General features: G+C 36.9%; 1 long non-coding RNA gene across 1 annotated transcript in view; it reads left to right on the top strand.

Moving 5' to 3' along the window:
- Positions 1 to 21,048, top strand: part of LOC108584669 — a 340,166-nt gene that overhangs the window by 298,018 nt on the left and 21,100 nt on the right. The gene's annotated exons all lie outside the window — the stretch shown is intronic.

Raw genomic sequence — 21,048 nt, forward strand, 5'->3', positions numbered from 1 at the left:
ATGTACAATTTATCCTAAGGCAAAACTTCTTTGCAGCTGTGAGATTGTGAAACCAAACAAGTTATATGCTTCCAAAATATATTGATCAGACAGGTTTGGGAGAGACATTCCCATTCCAAAAGGGGGAAATAAGATGGAAGAAAGGGGGTAAAAGGTCCCAAGGGGGCCCAAAACACAGTAATGTGTACCCTAGGTGGTCTTAAGGCTCAAGAATAATCCTCTTTGGCTCAGATGCTCTGCTTTCCAGGCCCACTAGGGTGGCAACTTTACCCCAATGACTAGGCAGGTTGAGCGTGCCTCTTCAACTTGGTAAGGCACTGCCCATGCTAATACTGGAAGATGTGCAATTTGAGAGCTTTTCCAGAGATAAGTAGTATTTCAAGAGGAAAGATATAGGTGTAAGAAGTCTAAAGGACATTGTGGAATGAAGAAATTGCTAGACCATAGGCACAAAAGTAGGTCACTGTGAGGCATTTGTAGGAAACATTAAGAAGTCTTATTTGGTTGTGCTGTTAGGTGAGTAACATATAGAATAATAAAGAAGGAAACTTAGAAGAGGTCTAAAAAACAAAGAACAGTATTTTAAGTGTCAACCAGATATGAACATGGCATATATTCCAGAATGCTTCTTAGACCAGTCTAGACTAGTGATCCCTCTTAAAGCAGCAGAGCCACTTTTAGCTTCTCTGTTAAACTCAGAAAACATTTACTGAATGAATACTTAATGCAGTGAAATGATACAAGGTGTAGGAAGCAGAGAATGGGTCCTAAATAATTATTACACAAGTGAAGACATTTTTCACCACAATTTTGTAATAATGAACCAGGGATGGCATAATAATTACAATTAAGGCCATGATTGATGGTATAAAAATGAATTCTATCTAGTGCCTTTATATATGGCATATAGGTGACACTATAATTATGGATGGCAGGAAGTAAACTACTTAAGAACATCCTTAGATTCCAGTCACATACAAGTCTTTTATTTCAAATTCTATTTTAGATTCAGTACATAAATGTGCAAGTTTGTTACTTGAGTATATTGTGTGATGCTGATATTTGGGGTACAAATGATCCTGTCACTCAGGTACTGAGCATACTACCTAAGAGTTAGTTTTTCAACCCTTTCCTCCTTGTTTCCCTCTCCCTTCCAGTAGGTACCAGTGTCTATCATTGTCCTCTTTATGTTCCTGCAAGTTTTTATAATACTCCTTCTTTATAGACAGACATTCTGATTTAACAACTTAAGAAACATTATTTATGGCCTACTGTAATCTCCCATGGGCTACTCTGATCTTGATTATTTGTGCACAGTGGAAACAATAGAGTCCTTGATGTGTCCCTTCTCTCCACCAAGTCACCAAAAAAAGACATAATCTAAGTTAAAAACTGTGCTTTCATTCCCTTTGAAAACTGGGAGAAGACAAGGGTGCCCTCTCTCACCACTCCTATCCAACATGGTATTGGAAGTGCTGGCCAGGACAATCAGGTAAGAGAAGAAAAAAATGGTATTCAAATAGGAAGAGAGGAAGTCAGATTATCTTTGTCAGCAGAAGACATAACTGTGTATTTAGAAAACTCCATCGTCTCAGCCCCCAAACTCCTTAAGCTGATAAGCAAATTCAGCAAAGGCTCAGGATACAAAATCAATGTGCAAAAATCACAAGCATTCTTTTTTTTTTTTTTAATTTATTTATTATTATTATACTTTAAGTTGTAGGGTACATGTGCATAACGTGCAGGTTTGTTACATATGTATACTTGTGCCATGTTGCTGTGCTGCACCCATCAACTCGTCATTTACATCAGGTATAACTCCCAATGCAATCCCTCCCCCCTCCCCTCTCCCCATGATAGGCCCCGGTGTGTGATGTTCCCCTTCCTGAGTCCAAGTGATCTCATTGTTCAGTTCCCACCTATGAGTGAGAACATGCAGTGTTTGGTTTTGTGTTCTTGTGATAGTTTGCTAAGAATGATGGTTTCCAGCTGCATCCATGTCCCTACAAAGGACACAAACTCATCCTTTTTAATGGCTGCATAGTATTCCATGGTGTATATGTGCCACATTTTCTTAATCCAGTCTGTCACTGATGGACATTTGGGTTGATTCCAAGTCTTTGCTATTGTGAATAGTGCTGCAATAAACATACGTGTGCATGTGTCTTTATAGCAGCATGATTTATAATCCTTTGGGTATATACCCAGTAATGGGATGGCTGGGTCATATGGTACATCTGGTTCTAGATCCTTAAGGAATCGCCATACTGTTTTCCATATGGTTGAACTAGTTTACAATCCCACCAACAGTGTAAAAGTGTTCCTATTTCTCCACATCCTCTCCAGCACCTGTTGTTTCCTGACTTTTTAATGATCGCCATTCTAACTGGTGTGAGATGGTATCTCATTGTGGTTTTGATTTGCATTTCTCTGATGGCCAGTGATGACGAACATTTTTTCATGTGTCTGTTGGCTGTATGAATGTCTTCTTTTGAGAAATGTCTGTTCATATCCTTTGCCCACTTTTTGATGGGGTTGTTTGTTTTTTTCTTGTAAATTTGTTTGAGTTCTTTGTAGGTTCTGGATATTAGCCCTTTGTCAGATGAGTAGATTGCAAAAATTTTCTCCCATTCTGTAGGTTGCCTGTTCACCCTGATGGTAGTTTCTTTTGCTGTGCAGAAGCTCTTTAGTTTAATTAGATCCCATTTGTCAATTTTGGCTTTTGCTGCTGTTGCTTTTGGTGTTTTAGACATGAAGTCTTTGCCCATGCCTATGTCCTGAATGGTACTACCTAGGTTTTCCTCTAGGATTTTTATGGTATTAGGTCTAACATTTAAGTCTCTAATCCATCTTGAATTAATTTTCGTATAAGGAGTAAGGAAAGGATCCAGTTTCAGCTTTCTACTTATGGCTAGCCAATTTTCCCAGCACCATTTATTAAATAGGGAATCCTTTCTCCATTTCTTGTTTCTCTCAGGTTTGTCAAAGATCAGATGGCTGTAGATGTGAATCACAAGCATTCTTATACATCAATAATAGATAATCAGAGAACCAAATCATGAGTGAAATCTCATTCATAATTGCTACAAATAGAATAAAATACCTAGGAATACAACTTACAAGGGATGTGAAGAACCTCTTCAAGGAGAACTACAAACCACTGCTCAAGGAAATAAGAGAGGACACAAACAAATGGAAAAAGAATTCCATGCTCATGGATAGGAAGAATCAATATCATGAAAATGGTCATAGTGCCCAAAGTAACTTATAAATTCAATGCTATTGCCGTCAAACTATCAGTGACATTCTTCACAGAATTAGAGAAAAACTACTTTAAATTTTGTATGGAACCATAAAAGAGCCCGTATAGCCAAGGCAATCCTAAGCTAAAAGAACAAAGCAGGAGGCATCACACTACCTGACCTCAAACTATACTACAAGGCTACAGTAACCAAAACAGAATGGTACTGGTACCAAACAGATATATAGACCAAAGGTACAGAAGAGAGGCCTCGGAAATAACACCACACATCTACAACCATCTGATCTTTGACAAACCTGACAAAAACAAGCAATGGGGAGAGGATTCCATATTTAATAAATGGTGTTGGGAAAACTGGCTAGCCATATGCAGAAAACTGAAGCTGGACCCCATCCTTACATCGTATACAAAAATTAACTCAAGATGGATTAAATACTTCAATGTAAGATCTAAAACCATAAAAACCCTAGAAGAAAACCTAGGTAATACCATTCAGGACATAGGCATGGGCAAAAACTTCATGACTAAAACACCAAAAGCAATGGCAACAGAAGCCAAAATTGACAAATGGGATCTAATTAAACTAAAGAGCTTCTGCACAGCAAAAGAAACTACCATCAGAGTGAACAGGCAACCTATAGAATGGGAGAAAATTTTGTAATCTATCCATCTGACAAAGAGCTAATCTCCAGAATCTATAAAGAACTTAAACAAATTTATAAGAAAAAAACAACCCCATCAAAAAGTGGGCCAAGGATATGAATAGACACTTCTCAAAAGAAGACATTTATACAGCCAACAGACTCATGAAAAAATGCTCACCATCACTGGTCATTAGAGAAATGTAAATCAAAGCCACATTGAGATACCATCTCACACCAGCTAGAATGGCTATCATTAAAAAGTCAGGAAACAACAGATACTGGAGAGGATGTGGAGAAATAGGAACACCCTTAAACTGTTGGTGGGAGTATAAATTAGTTCAACCACTGTGGAAGACAGTGTGGTGATTCCTCAAGGATCCAGTACCAGAAATACCATCTGACCCAGCAATCCCATTACTGGGTGTATATCCAAAGTATTATAAATCATTCTACTATAAAGATAAATACACACATATGTTTATTGCAGCACTATTTCCAATAGTAAAGACTTGGAACCAACTCAAACGTCCATCAATGACAGACTGAATAATGTGGCACATATACACCATGTAATACTATGCAGCCATATAAAAGAATGAATTCATGTCTTTTGCAAGGACATGGATGAAACAGGAAACCATCATTCTCAACATCGTTTCTCAGGAACAGAAAACCAAACACTGCGTGCTCTCACTCATAAGTGGGAATTGAACAATGAGAACACATGGACACAAGGAGGGGAATATCACACACTGGGGACTCTCAGGGGGTGAGAGTCAAGGGGAGGGATAGCATTAGGACAAATATCTAATGCATGTGGGGCTTAAAACCTAGATGATGGGTTAATGGGTGCAGCAAACCACCATGGCAAATGTATACCTATGTACCAAACCTGCAAGTTCTGCACATGTATCCCCGAACTTAAAGTGAAATTAAAAATAGATAAATAATAAAATAAAATGAAATAAAAACTGTGCACTCTAAGCAAATTTTGATTCAAGTCATCCCAAATAAATATGGGATTTAATTAAAATAGTCTTTTTTTCATTTTTAAGCAATCCGTCTGGCCTTGTATTTAAGTTAAATCGTTGCTACTTAAATTCTTTCATATAAATTCTGGAGTTGCCACTGCCAACAAGCAATCTTTTCACCTTGGCCTTGCAAATTCCTGGAATTACAGGCATCAGCCACTGTGCTTAGGCCTATTGATTGTTTCTTTTGTTGTCCAGAAGATCTTTAGTTTAATTAAGTCCTATTTGTCTATTTTTATATTTGGTGCATTTATTTTGAGATCTTAGTCATAAATTTTTCACTGTTTAGAGGAGTTTTTTCCTAGGTTTTCTTTCAAGATTTTTATAGTTTCAGGTCTTGCATTGGCGTATTTAATCCATCTTGAGTTAATTTTGTATATAGTGAGAGATAAAGATCCAGTTTCATTCTTTTGTGTATGACTAACCAGTTTTCCGGCAACATTTATTGAATAGGGCATTTTTTCTCCATTGTTTGTTTTTGTCAACTTTGCCAAAGATCAGTTGGTTGTAGTTACATGGCTTTATTTGTGGGTTCTGCATTCTGTTCTATTTCTATTCATCTAGTTATCTTTTTTTGTACTAGTACCATGCTGCTTTGGTTACTATAATCTTGCAGTATAATTTGAAGTTGGGTGATATGATTCCTCTGGCTTTGTTCTTTTTGCTTAGTATTTCTTTGGCTATTTGGGCCCTTTTTTTGGTTCTGCGTGAATTTTAGAATTGTTTTTTCTAATTCCATAAAAATGGCATTAATAATTTGATAAGTTTTATGTTGAATCTGTAGATCGCTTTGGACAGTATAGTCATTTTAACAGTATCGATTCTTCCTATCCTTAAGTATGGGTTGTTTTTTCATTTATTGGTATCATCTTCAATTCATTTCATCAGTGTTTTATAGTTCTCCCAGTAGAGGTCTTTCCTCTCCTTGGTTAAATGTATTCCTAGGTATTTTATTTTTTTGTGGTTATTGTAAATTGAATAGAATTTTGGATTTGGTCCTCAGTTTGATCATTTTTGGTATATAAAAATAGAACTAATTTTTGTATATTTCATACCTTGAAACTTCACTGAAGTTGTTTATCAGGTCTAGGAGTCTTTTGGGGTCTTTAGAATTTTCTAGGCATAAGATCTTGTCATTACCGAACAGAGATAATTTAAATTCCTCTTTTTTAATTTGGATGCCTTTTATTTCTCTCTCGACTGATTGCTCTGGCAGGGACTTCCAGCAGCATGTTGAATAGGAATGATGACAGCAGACATCTTTGTCTAGTTCAAGATCCTAGGGGAAATGCTTTCAACTTTTCCCATTCAGTATGAGGTTGGCTGTGGATTTGTTCTATATGGTTCTTATTATTTTGAGGTAGTCCCTTTGATGCCATGTTTGTTGAGAGCTTTTATCACGAAGAGATGTTGAATTTTTTTGAATGCTCTTTCTGCATCTGTTGAGATAATCATATAATTTTTCTTCTTAATTTCTTAATTCTGTTTATGCAGTGAATCACATTTATTGATATGTTGAGTCATCTTGATTGCGATAAATTACCTTTGATGTGTTGTTGGATTTGGTTTGCTAATATTTTATTGAGGATTTTTGTGTGTTTGTTTTTCAGGGATAATGGCCCGTAGTAATTTTATGTTTTGTGTGTTTGCCAGATTTTTGTATCAGGATGATACTATTTTCATAGAAAGAGTTTCAGAGGAATGCCTCAATTTTTTGGAATCACTTCAGTAAGATTGGTACCAGCTCTTCTTCGTATGTCTGGTAGAATTTGGCTATTTTTTTTTTTGGTTGTTAGATTTTTTATACTGATTCAATTTTACCACTCATTTTTTGTCTATTCAAAATTTCAGTTTTCTCCTAATTTGATCTAGGGAGGTTGTATGTTTCCAGGAATTTTCCCATTTCTTCAGGGTTTTTTAGTTTGTGTGCATAGAGATGTTTATAGTAGTGTCTGTTGATCTTTTGCATTTCCATGGTATCAGTTGAAATGTCATCTTTATCATTTCTGATTGTACATATTTGAATCTTTTCTTTTTTTATTAATCTAGCTAGCAGCCCATCAATTTTGTTTTTTCTTGACAAAACAGTTTTTTATTGCTCTGATCGTCTATGTATTTTCTGTCTTAATTTCAATTACTTCTGCTCTGTTCTTTGTTATTTCATTTTTTGTCTGCTATCTTTGAGTTTGGTTTGTTTTTATGTTACTAGTTCCTTTAGGTGTGACACTAGATTATTGATTTGAGATGTTCCAATCCTTTTCATATAGACATTTAGCACTATAAATTTTCCTCTTCACGCTCCTTTTGGTGGTATTCCAGAGGTATTGATATATTATGACTCTATTTTCATTTGTTTTTAAAAATGTCTTGATTTTTTCCTTAGTTCCATTGTTTACCTCCAAATCATTCAGGAGGAAGTTGTTTAGTTTCCATGTACTTGTGTGGTTTTCAGAGTTCCTCTTGGTATAGATTTGTAATTTTGTGGTCTGAGAAGATACTTGATATGATTTCATTTTTTATTGAATTTACTGAGACTTGCCATATGGCCAAGCATATAGTCAGTTTTAGAAAATATCCCATGCACAGATGAGAAAAATGTATACTCTGCAGTTGCTGGGTGGAATGTTCTGTATAGGTTTATTTGGTTCATTTGATCAAGTATCCAATGTAAGTTCAGATTTTTTTGTTAGTTCTCTGCTTCAGTGATCTATCTAGTCCTATTAGTGGGGTATTTGGGGTATGGAAGACTCCCATTTGTATTATACATCTGTTCTCAGTTTTTCTTGGCTTAGTAATACTTGCTTTCTAAATCTGTGTGCTCCAGTGTTTGGTGTGTATGTATTTACATACATATATGTATGTATTTAATATATATATATGTAAAAGTATATATATATATAAAAATAGTTAATTTTTTTTTTTTTTGAGACTGACTCTGTTGCCCAAGCTGGAATGCAGTGGTATGATCTTGGCTCACTGCAATCTCTGCCTCTGGGCTCAGGGGATCCTCCCACCTCAGCCTCCTGTGTAGCTGGGACTACAAACATGCACCACCACACATGGCTAATTTTTGTATTTTTTGTAGAGACAAGGTTTTGAACTACTGGGCTCAAGTGATCCTCCACCCTAGGCCTCCCAAAGTGCTCAGATTACAGGCATGAGCCACCACATCTGGCCCAAAATAGTTAAATCTTATTGAATTGAACCCTTTATCATTACATAATCTCTATTTTTGTATTTTCTTACTCTTGTTGATTTAAAGTCTGCTTTATCTGATATAAGAATAGCAACCTCTCCTCTTTTTTTTTTTTTTTTTTTTTTTTGTTGTTGTTGTTGTTGTACTTCTGTGTGCTCTATTTTTCTCTACTCCTTACTTTGAACCTGTTGGTGTCTTTACATGTTGGGTGGGTCTCTTGTAGGCAACAGATGGTAGGTGTTGTTTTATTCAATTTTCCAATCTATTTCTTGTAACTGGAGTATTTCGGTCATTTACAAACAACATTTATATTGAGATGTGAGGTTTTGTTTCTGCCATAGTGCTGTTAACTAGTTGCTTCATAATCTTAATTGTGTGATTACTTTATAAAATCTGTGAAATTGAGACTCATATATGCTTTTATGGTAACAAGTATCATCCTTTTATCTCCATGTTTAGAACTACTTTGAGCACTTCTTGTTGGACTGGCCTAGTGGTGATGAATACCTTTGTCATTTGTTTTTCTGGAAAAGTCTTTATTCCTCCTTTGTTTATTAGGCTTAGTTGGGCAGCCTTATGACTATATGCCTTAGTGATGTTTGTCTTGTATAGTATCTTGCAGTTTTTTTCTGAATTTCTTATATCTGAATGTCTACCTCTCTAGCAAGATAAGAAAAGTTTTCCAAAATGATTCCCTCAAATATGTTATCCAAACTGCTTATATTTTCCTCTTCTCTCTCAGGAATGCCAATAAGTCATAGATTTGGTCACTTTACTTAATCTCATATTTCTTAAAGACTTTGTTCAGTTTTTAGAAATTCTTTTCTAAAATGGTGCTGGGAAAACTGGCTAGTCATATGTAGAAAGCTGAAACTGGATCCCTTCCTCACACTGTATACAAAAATTAACTCAAGATGGATTAAATACTTAAATGTAAGACCTAACACCATAAAAACCCTAGAAGAAAACCTAGGCAATACCATTTGGGACATAGGCATGGGCAAGGACTTCATGATTAAAACACCAAAAACAATGGCAACAAAAGTCAAAATTGACAAATGAGATCTAATTAAACTAAAGAGCTTCTGCACAGCAAAAGAAACTACCATCAGAGTGAACAGGCAACCTACAGAATGGGAGAAAATTTTTGCAATCTACCCATCTGACAAAAGGCTAATCTCCAGAATCTACAAAGAACTTAAACAAATTTGCAAGGAAAAAAACAAACAACCCCATCAAAAAGTGGGCCAAGGATACAAATAGACACTTCTCATAAGAAGACATTTATGCAGTCAACAAACATATGAAAAAATGCTCATCATCCCTGGTCATTAGAGAAATGCAAATCAAAACCACAATGAGATACCATCTCACACCAGTTAGAATGGTGATCATTAAAGAGTCAGGAAACCGATACTGGAGAGGATGTGGAGAAATAGGAACACTTTTACACTGTTGGTGGGAGTGAAAATTAGTTCAACCATTGTGGAAGACAGTGTAGTGATTCCTCAAGGATCTAGAACTGGAAATACCATTTGACCCAGGGATCCCATTACTGAGTATATACCCAAAGAATTATAAATCCTGCTACTATAAAGACAAATGCACACGTATGTTTATTGCAGCACTATTCACAATAGTAAAAACTTGGAACCAACCTAAATGTCCATCAGTGATAGACTGGATTAAGAAAATGTGGCACATATATACCATGGAATACTATGCAGCCATAAAAAAGGATGAGTTCATGTCCTTTGCAGGTACATGGCTGAAGCTGTAAACCATCATTCTAAGCAAACTATACACAAGGACAGAAAACCAAACACCACATGTTCTCATTCATAGGTGGGAGTTGAACAATGAGAACACATGGACACAGGGTGGGGAACATCACACACCAGGGCCTGTTGCAGGGTGGGGAGCTAGGGGAGGGATAACATTAGGAGAAATACCTAGTGTAAATGGCAAGTTGATGGGTGCAGCAAACCAACATGGGACGTGTATACCTATGTAACAAATTTGCCCATTGTGCACATATACCCTAAAACTTAAAGTATAATAATAATAAAAAGAAATTATTTTTTAAAATTTTTGTCTGACTAGATTAATTTGAAAGCCCAGTCTGCAAGCTTTGAAATTCTTTATTCTGCTTGGTCTAGTTTATTATTATAGCTTTCAACTGCATTTTCAAATTGTTTTAGTGATTCTCTTAATTTCAGAAGCTGTATTAAAAAAATTATATCTATCTCATCTTTCCTATACTGAACCAGTTTTCTGATTTCTTTGTGTTAATTTTCAGCTGTCTCTTGGATTTCATTGTGCTTACTTGCAATCCGTATTTTGAATTATTTATCTGTCATTTCAGAATTTTCATTTTGGTGAGAATTCCCTGCTAGAAAACTGGTGTGATCTCTTGGAAGTATCAAAACACTGTCTTCATGTACCACTGGAGTTTTTGCACCGATTGCTTCTCATCTGAAGGAGATGTCACTTCTTATTTTTGAATTTGCTATCATCTATATGGGATTGTTAATTTTTTTGATGTTATGACTGTGGTGTATATTGTGTATGATTTGTCTTTGCTTGTGGGTTTTTGTGTCTTTGCTTTCAGGGCGCTGTGTGGATTCCTTGGTTATGCGTAGCTTTTGTGCAGTGACTTTCTCAAATGCTGCTTATTGTAGTGATGTTTTGAATATATGAGCTAACACACTATCTTTGGTGGGGCTGAGAGTGCAGAGGTCTCAGATTGAATATCTTGTATACTAGCACTAGGCCCTTCTGACAGTAGGCTTTTGATTTGATGGTGCAGTTCAGTCTCCAGTTTAGTAGGTGGCTGGCTCATGCTCAGGTAGCCCAATAGTGAATGAAGGCACCCTCCCTGATGGTGCATAGGAAAGTGGTGCAAGCAGATTGTGTTGAGATGCACTAAAGTCTTTAGGGGTAGGGATTGAGTGAGGTGTGTTGTACCAGCTCCTCATCCTAGGCTGGAAGGAACAGGATCTGCTTTGCTCTCTTACCCTCTGACAGGGCTGTGGCCTTCAGTTTATATAGACATTGTCCTTTGACTTCCAACTGCAGTGTGCCTGAGATCCACAAAAGTGTCCTTCTGGTAGCCACAACCAAACTATAATCAGGGGAGACCCTATCCCCTCAGTCCAGAGCAAACCACTATGCTGCCTGTTTGCTCTCCATTGCTACAACACTGCTGGACTTTGTAGGGAGGGGAAGATTGTTCCCACCCTTTGTGAAAATCCATGTGGTGTGGGCTTGTTAACAATGGGAGTTGTCCAGGTTCTTGGCGTCTTGAACAAAGAACTGGACAAAATGCACAAACAAAGCAAGGAAGGAATGAAGGGATTTATTGGCAATGAAATTACACTCCACAGTGTGGGAGCCGGCCTCAGCACAGGGGCTCAAAGACCCTGTTACAGAGTTTGTGTGAGTTTAAATGCCCTCTACTTGGGTCCGCCCTATGTAAATGAGGATTAAGTAAAGTTAGAAAGTCGTTTATTCAGTGTATGCTCTCTGGAGAGGATATTTCCTGTTATAACTGAAGTGTGAATCAGCCTTATGTTCCCTCCCTCCAGATCCTATTTTCCTGCCTCATCTTTCCCCAAGAAATGTGATCCCTCATAAATCTTTATGGGAGGCAGGGGGACTGATGATCTTTTTTCTGTAACTGCTCCATGCTGGCTTGAGGCAGAGTCCCTTCCTATTGGGGATCACAGAACTCTCACCCTGCTCTGTCTAGGGGAGGCAGGGTAGCTCCTTGATGGCCAGGGCTGGTGTCTTCACCTGGAACTGGCTGGAGCCTTTGTTGCATGATCATCTGAAGCTTGATGGTCTCCAGGTGAGAGGAAATAAATTTTGTTAAAGATTTAATGGGAACTTCAGGGGGTGGATACCTATCTCGTCAGGAATGTTTGTAATAGAGATTTGCAAGAGAAAAAACAAAACCTGGTCTGTTCTAGAATCCATGTATTTCCTTAAAGTCTTAGCATAAGCCACTCCATTTTGGTTTGGTTTAGTTATATGGGGCCTAGTGCATGAGCTTAGTGCAAAACAATGGCCTCCTAGAATTTTGTTAAAACAATTCCCCCTTTTTGGCTAGATTCTCACTTAGGTGAGAGTGTGACCAAAACTTAGGGTCTTATTGCCACTCTCAGTTACCATCATTTTGGGTTTCCTGTCTCAGCATGTCATTTATAGGTTATGGTGTCCTCATGGTTGCACATTTCTTTCAGCTCCTGTTATTCCAGTTGAAGAGAGAGCATATGACATTCTAGAGATGTCTACATGCAAGCACTTAAAGCCTTTAAGAAAATACAGTGCACCAGGGAGACGATTATTATGACTATTGGGAGGATAATACCAAGAGTTTGGAGTATGCTCCTTACCCAGGATTCCCATAAACCAAACCTCCTAAAATCAAATAGATCTAATAATGAGCTAGATAAAGAGTTTACTCACTTGACTAAGCAATTTCTTCATCAATCCCCTACCACTGAATTTTTATAATCTTCATCTGATGTATTTATCCATAAGCCACAAGTGCCAGCAGCTACACAGATACTTCTTTGTTTAGCCAATTCTATTATTTAGCATAACTTTCACAAGAGAATTTAAAGTCTGTTATGTAACTGTAGCCTTTACAGTAGAATTTGCTATGGAACCTATCATGAGGGATACATTTCTAATCATTGCTTCCTTTAATTTAAACCATGCAAAAAGGATCTAACAAATGATGTGCTTTTAGAAGAGTGAAGGCCTTCTGGCAATGTTCTCTTTAACCCATGATGTGGGTTAAGAGGAGTGAACCAATGTTTTGTTTTTGACCAATTATGAGGCAACACATGTACCATTACAGTTTCTTACCTACATTGTGCCTTTATCATTTATCTTGCAAAGTATAAGGTTATTCATGTATAAGGCTGGCCACAAACTCCTTCACAAATAAAAGTATACCCCATAAGTGCACACAACAGCCCCTTTACCACTTCCATAGTTCATGGAGGTATAAGCAAGAAAAAACATTCAAAAGTAAGAGTTTCATGACAGTAGAAGTCTTAATCTGTGAACTTCAGAAAAGCTGTTCACATCAAGGATGCTGTCTTCTATGTTGGGAGAAATGTCCCTGGTTGGCTTTACCTCAAGGGTTCCACTGGATGCACAGTTCCAAAAGTGTGGATGCACCCTTCTTAGTCGTGAGATCATGAAATGAAAGCCTAAGGTCCTGAAGTTTTACTATAGTGTGGATGGCAAGGACAGTCTTTCTCCAATATTCTCAGAAGATCCAAACCATAAAAAGCTTTTTTACCTGGTGAAAATACACTGTAGCATAGTAATCTCCTGTTATAACATCAATCCTCTGGCATGGGAAAGCTTTTATACAACCAGAAAACATGCACTGAAGGTAACAATTGAATGAAATTCCTTTATAAAATACTTACATAGCCCACCAGGTAACTAAATGTACCTGAAGCTTTAATTGTTTTCCCAGGAATATGGAATCAAGCATTGGTTATAAACTATTTTAGTAATTTATAAGTCACTACACCAATGTGTTCAATTTGGATCATTATGTCTTTTCCATGAGTCATGGAATGCAGAACTTTTAATAATAAAATGTTTAAGGACTCAGGAAGGACAAGGTGGTTATCCTGTTTCTTCATGAGTCCATGTTTAAATAACATTAGACTTATATCCTCTTGGATAACAGTTGTTTTTCCAAATTAGGTGAATAGCACTGAAAAGAAATGTGGTTATTACTGTGGTTTACAATAACATAACATAATAATCAAAACTATAGTTGATAGCACATATTTAGGCATTAGAATTTTAGAAATCCTATACAATTTAGGAATATATATTACTATTATTCACAAATATATAACCAAAAGAAGACGAAACATCATTTTGGCAATCCCATGTATCTAATCATGGCAAATAATCCTGTCGACCTCTTTTCTGGGTGTTTTCAGGAGCACTGTGATTCATCCAGAAAGCCAGGCATTAGGTAATCCAATTTTGAAACTGAAGTTTGATTTTGGAATTCCGTAATATAATGAATTATTTATTTTGCCAAAATGATGACTCAAAAATTTGAAAGAAGCAAAAACATTTTATAACCTTAAAAAACACACAGACACATTCTATTGTTTTTACACACCTTGTATGTAAAACTGTTTCCAATAATCTTTCTTTTATTATTATACTTTATTTTATTTTATTTTATTTTTTGAGATGGAGTCTCGCGCTGTCGCCCAGGCTGGAGTGCAGTGGCCGGATCTCAGCTCACTGCAAGCTCCGCCTCCCGGGTTCACGCCATTCTCCAGCCTCAGCCTCCCGAGTAGCTGGGACTACAGGCGCTGCCACCTCGCCCGGCTATTTTTTGTATTTCTTAGTAGATACGGGGTTTCACCGTGTTAGCCAGGATGGTCTCGATCTCCTGACCTCGTGATCCGCCCATCTCGGCCTCCCAAAGTGCTGGGATTACAAGCTTGAGCCACCGCGCGGTTATTATACTTTAAGTTCTAGGGTACATGTACACAACGTGCAGGTTAGTTACATAAGTATACATATCCCATGTTGGTTTGCTGCACCCATCAACTCGTCGTTTACATTAGGTATTTCTCCTAATGCTATCCCTCCCCGTACCCCCACCCCCCAACAGGCCCTGAGGTGCGATGTTCTCCGCCCTGTGTCCAAGTGTTCTCATTGTTCATTTCCCACCTATGAGTGAGAACATGTGGTGTGTGGTTTTCTGTCCTTGTGATATTTTGCTTAGAATGATGATTTACAGCTTCATCCATGTCCCTGCAAAGGACATGAACTCATCCTTTTTTATGGCTGTATTAGTATTCCATGGTGTATGTGCCACATTTTCTTAATCCAGTCTATCACTGATGGACATTTGGGTTGGTTCCAAGTTTTTGCTATTGTGAATAGTGCTGCAATAAACATACGTGTGCATGTGTCTTTATAGCAGCCGGATTTATAATCCTTCGGGTATGTATCCAGTAATAGGATTGCTGGGTCAAACGGTATTTCTAATTCTAGATCCTTGAGGAATCGCCACACTGTCTTCCACAATGGTTGAACTAATTTACACTCCCACCAACAGCATAAAGGTGTTCTTATTTCTCCATATCCTCTCCAATATCTATTGTTTCCTGACTTTTTAATAATCGCCATTCTAATTGGTGTGAGATGGTATCTCATTGTGGTTTTGATTTGCATTTCTCTAATGACCAGGGATGATGAGCATTTTTTCATGTGTCTGTTGGCTGCATAAATGTCTTCTTTTGAGAAGTGTCTGTTCATATCCTTGGCCCACTTTTTGATGGGGTTGTTTGTTTTTTTTTCTTGTAAATTTGTTTCTTGTAAAGTTCTTTGTAGATTCTGGATATTAGCTCTTTGTCAGATGGGTAGATTGCAAAATTTTCTCCCATTCTGTAGGTTGCCTGTTCACTCTGATGGTAGTTTCTTTTGCTGTGCAGAAGCTCTTTAGTTTAATTAGATCTCATTTGTCAATTTTGACTTTTGTTGCCATTGCTTTTGGTGTTTTAGTCATGAAGTCCTTGCCCATGCCTATGTCCTAAATGGTATTGTCTAGGTTTTCTTCTAGGGTTTTTATGGTTTTATGTCTTACATTTAAGTCTCTAATCCATCTTGAATTAATTTTTGTATAAGGTGTTAAGGAAGGAATCACGTTTCAGCTTTCTACCTATGGCTAGCCAATTTTCCCAGAACCATTTATTAAATAGGGAATCTTTTCCTCATTGATTGTTTTTTTGTCAGGTTTTTCAAAGATCAGATGGTTGTAGATGTGTGGTGTTATTTCTGAGGTCTCTGTTCTGTTCCATTTGTCTATATCTCTGTTTTGGTACCAGTACCATCCTCTTTTGGTTACTGTAGCCTTGTAGCATAGTTTGAAGTCTGGTAGAGTGATGCCTCCAGCTTTGTTCTTTTGGCTTAGGATTGTCTTGGCAATGTGGGGTCTTTTTTTGTTCCATATGAACTTTAAAGCAATTTTTTTCTAATTCTGTGAAGAAAGTCATTGGTAGTTTGATGGGGATGACATTGAATCTATAACTTACCTTGGGCAGTATGGTCATTTTCACAATATTGATTCTTCCTATCCATGAGCATGGAATGTTCTTCCATTTGTTTGTGTCCTCTTTTATTTTGTTGAGCAGTGGTTTGTAGTCCTCCTTGTAGAGGTCCCTCAAATCCCTTATAAGTTGGATTCCTAGGTATTTTATTCTCTTTGTAGTAATTGTAAATGGGAGTTCACTCATGGTTTTGCTCTCTGTTTGTCTGTTATTGGTGTATAAGAATGCTTGTGATTTTTGCACATTGACATTGTATCCTGAGACTTTCCTGAAGTTGCTTATCAGCTTAAGGAGATTTTGGGCTGAGATGATGGGGTTTTCTAAACATGCAATCATGTCATCTGCAAACAGGGACAATTTGACTTCCTCTTTTCCTAAGTGAATACCCTTTATTTCTTTCTCCTGCCTGATTGCCCTGGGCAGAACTTCAATACTATGTTGAATAGAAGTGGTGAGAGAGGGCATCCCTGTCTTGTGCCAGTTTTCAAAGAGAATGCTTTCAGGTTTTGCCCATTCAGTATGATATTGGCTGTGGGTTTGTGGGTTTGTCATAAATAGCTCTTATTATTCTGATATGTTCCATCAATACCTAGTTTATTGAGAGTTTTTAGCATGAAGGGCTATTTAGTTTTGTCAAGGGCCTTTTCTGCATCTACTGAGATAATCATGTAGTTTTAGTGTTGATTCTGTTTATGTGATGAATTATGTTTATTGATTTGTGTATGCCGAACCAGCCTTGCATCCCAGGGATGAAGCTGACTTGATCATGGTGGATAAGCTTTTTGATGTGCTGCAGGATTCGGTTTGCCAGTATTTTTATTGAAGATTTTCACATCGATGTTCATCAGGGATATTGGTCTAAAATTCTCTTTTTTTGTTGTGTCTCTGCCAGGTTTTGGTATCAGGATATGCTGGCCTCATAAAATTAGTTAGGGGGTATTCTCTCTTTTTCTATTGATTGAAATAGTTTCAGAAGGAATGGTACCAGCTCATCTTTGCACCTCTGGTAGAATTCAGCTGTGAATCTGTCCTGGACTTTTTTTGGTTGGTAGGCTATTAATTATTGCCTGAATTTCAGAGCTTGTTATTGGTCTATTTAGATATTCAACTTCTTCCTGGTTCAGTGTTGGGAGGTGTATGTGTCCAGGAATTTATCCATTTCCTCTAGATTTTCTAGTTTATTTGCATAGAGGTGTATATAGTATTCTCTGATGGTAGTTTGTATTTCTGTGGGATTGGTGGTGATATCTCGTTTATCATTTTTTATTTCCTCTATTTGATTCTTCTCTATTTTCTTCTTTAGCAGTCTTGCTAGAGGTCTATCAATTTTGTTGATTTTTTTCAAAAAACAAGCTCTTGGATTAATTGATTTTTTTTGAAAGGCTTTTATGTGTCTCTATCTCTTTCAGTTCTGCTCTGATCTTAGTTATTTCTTGCCTTCTGCTAGCTTTTGAATGTGTTTGCTCTTGCTTCTCTAGTGCTTTTAATTGTGATGTTAGGTTGTTGATTTTAGATTATTCCTACTTTCTCTTGTGGGCATTCAGTGCTATACATTTCCCTTTACACATTGTTTTAACTGTGTCCCAGAGATTCTGGTAGATTGTGTCTTTGGTTTCAAAGAACATCTTTATTTCTGCCTTCACTTTGTTATTTACCCAGTAGTCATTTAGGAGCACGTTGTTCAGTTTCCATGTAGTTATGTGTTTCTGAGTGAGTTTCTTAATCCTGAGTTCTGATCTGATTGCACTGTGGTCTGAGAGACAGTTTGTTGTGATTTCTGTTCCTTTACATTTGCTGATGAGTGCTTTACTTCCAACTATGTGGTCAATTTTGGAATAAGTGCAATGTGGTCTTAATTGTATGTTATAATGGCAAATTTTAAAGTAAGACCTGGTAAGTTGTGTTCTGATAAGGTTTGACTATTTCCAGTATAGCTAGGGGTGTAGCTAACCACACATGTCCCCAGGCTTTCTCTAGCTAGATAGCAGGCAAGTTAAATAATTTTCAAAAGCCAAAGAAGCAGTTTATGATCTTATAGCATTTATCAAAGCTAATATTTGAGTATAATTTAGACCACATTTACATTTTGAAGAAATTTGCATTTTACCAATAATCTTGAAAACCATCTTTTTTTCCCCAAATATTGCTAAAGTCACATGAACTAAAACGCATAATACTTTCTACTTTTCTGACAAAATACTTGATTTAAGTTCTTATTATTAGTAAACCAATTAATTTAAAACTTCAAAGATTAGATTAACCAGTTGGCACAGACAGAAAGAGGCCAGAGACTGCCTGGTAAGAAATTCTTACCCTTTTGCTGGCATGCCAGGCTTCTGGGTTCTCTCTCCCTGAGCGGCCCTGGTGACCCTGCTTGATGGTATGCAGACAAACACATTGCCATGAATTTGGAATATTCATAGATGGTTTACAAATTTTGGAGAAACTAGACAGAGAGAGAAATATGACCTAAATTCTATTTGTAAGAATATACTCAACACACTGAAGGTATCAGGAAGCCTAAAATCCAAAAAGTTAGTTTAAGGATAAAATGTTAGTGTGCTACATTAATTCCTGCAGCCCAACAAAGGTAGCTTAGTCATTCCAGATAAATGTGATGGATGATTACTTGCTAGAAATGCATAGGAAAGAAAATAACTCTTCACAGAACCAAATAAAAGCCTTCCACTAGAATCTAAAAAGCATCTTGGTTTTATATGTATGGATACACAGGCAAAGCCAGAGGAGAATGAACAGAAAATGAATGAAAATTAGAAGCAAAAACAAACAGTAAACCAACCCTACATCTTCCTACTTAACCCACCCTGGAGGCTACAGTGTTATCTACAGCCCTCAAAACCCCACATATTGAATATTTTATTTCTCATTACACAATTCGATATCTTTAAGTTCACCAATATTGTTATACATTCTGTGCAATCAAGAAATCCACTTTAAGCATGTGACCAATAAATACTCTAGCATTATCCACACAAAACAGTAAATTAAACGTAGTGTGAAGAAAGGCAAGCATGTATGAAATTTGACTCCACACTAAATCCAGTTTCATGCTCACTGTATTAAAAAAAGAATTGCCAAATTGCCAATGCATTTCTTTACAATACTTATTATTTTGATTAAGACTAAGACCTTTATCTATGAAAATATTAATTAGCCAAATGTCTGCAATTCTCTATCAGGATTTAAAGAATATTTTATTATTTAAACCTTTTCCACATCTTTCTCCCTTACTTAATGATGCCTTAGTACATTGTTTTATAAATAAACTTTTCAAATTTGTAATTTGAACTAACCTTTAGATGACTTCTGAATTAGACAAAATTATTTTCTCCACTAATAATATAACCCTTTCTGGCATATTTTGTATACAGAATTCTGTGTTAACTAAAGTTTTTTTATCTTTAGTAACCTAAAACTTTAATGAAACCCTAAAAAGCAAGAAATCCTGAACTATCAGATATGAGTATTTATACATAAAAACAATTTCACAATTTTAGAAACATATTTCCTCTATCACAACCCTGTTTTAATTGGAAATGACCCAGATATTAAATGAGTATCAAAATAACTTTAAGATTTTAATTTACACAAAAAGTTTACCTAAAACATTTATCCCATTCACTGTACTTAATTTTTACTTCTAACAAGTGAGACATGAGACATCAATTAACGTATGTAAAACAAACATTGGTTTGGTCTGGAAAGGTGGGATGAGAGGGGGTTTGAGGCTTTCAGATCACAGGTGGGAGACAAAGGGTTGCATTCTTTTGAGTTTCTGATTAGCCTTTCGAAAGGAAGCAGTCAGATATGCATTTATCTCAGTGAGACTTTGAATAGAATGGGAGGCAGGCTCACCTCATGCAGCTTCCAGCTTGAATTAAAACTGACATTTTAAAATATCGAGCAAGGACAAACATAAAATTCAGACAAAATGTATGCTCACAATTTGGAAGGCCTTTCTATTTTTATTCCACCAATAATTTTAAAGCTAGCTTGTTTAGCAAGGTCGTACTTAAGTTACGTGAACTTGAAAATTGCTTAGACTTATTTACTTAAGTTATGAGTGCTCTTTTACTTATAAGCCAATTTGGTAGACACAACATAAACAATAAGTGTACATACAAATAAATACATCTAGACATGCACACACACACATAAACAAAGATCCAATAGCTTGGAACCTTAGCCATGAGATAGCAATATAAGCTTGTGAGTTTTACTTTGCCCCGATAGATAATCCAAGGAAGGCTGTGAACCAAAATTTTGGGTAAAGCAGTCTCCATGGCAGTTTGTTTTTTTAAGGCTAAACCTCCCCAAACTCCAAGGAATACTGGGGCGAAACAGTACCAAAGGAGGGTGTCACACATTAACCAGGCCCCCTGCTTAGAACAGCAGCACAAAAGCCTGGATACATGCAACGCCATGCCACTTTCCCATTAGACAGTAAACTTCAGATTCTAAACAATTTTGGGGCCAAGCAGCATTGCAACTTCAAGAAAAAATTCTAAAGAGGGCTTATTATTAGACCTCAGAACCTCTGTCAGGAGTGTCCTCTTTGGAGAGTTTGAGGTCCAGAGGATCCCCCAGAGCGTCCTCCTGTGGGGTTCAATCTTACAGTTCCAGACATCTCTGGCCTTAGGTGGATACTGTCAGGCCTCTGAGCCCAAACCAAGCCATCGTATCCGTTGTGACTTGCACGTATATGCCCAAATGGCCTGAAGTAACTGAAGAATCGCAAAAGAAGCGAAAATGCCCTGCCCCGCCTTAACTGATGACATTC

The sequence above is a fragment of the Papio anubis genome, chromosome 2, assembly GCF_008728515.1.
Source record: "Papio anubis isolate 15944 chromosome 2, Panubis1.0, whole genome shotgun sequence".
Taxonomy (NCBI): Eukaryota; Metazoa; Chordata; class Mammalia; order Primates; family Cercopithecidae; genus Papio; species Papio anubis.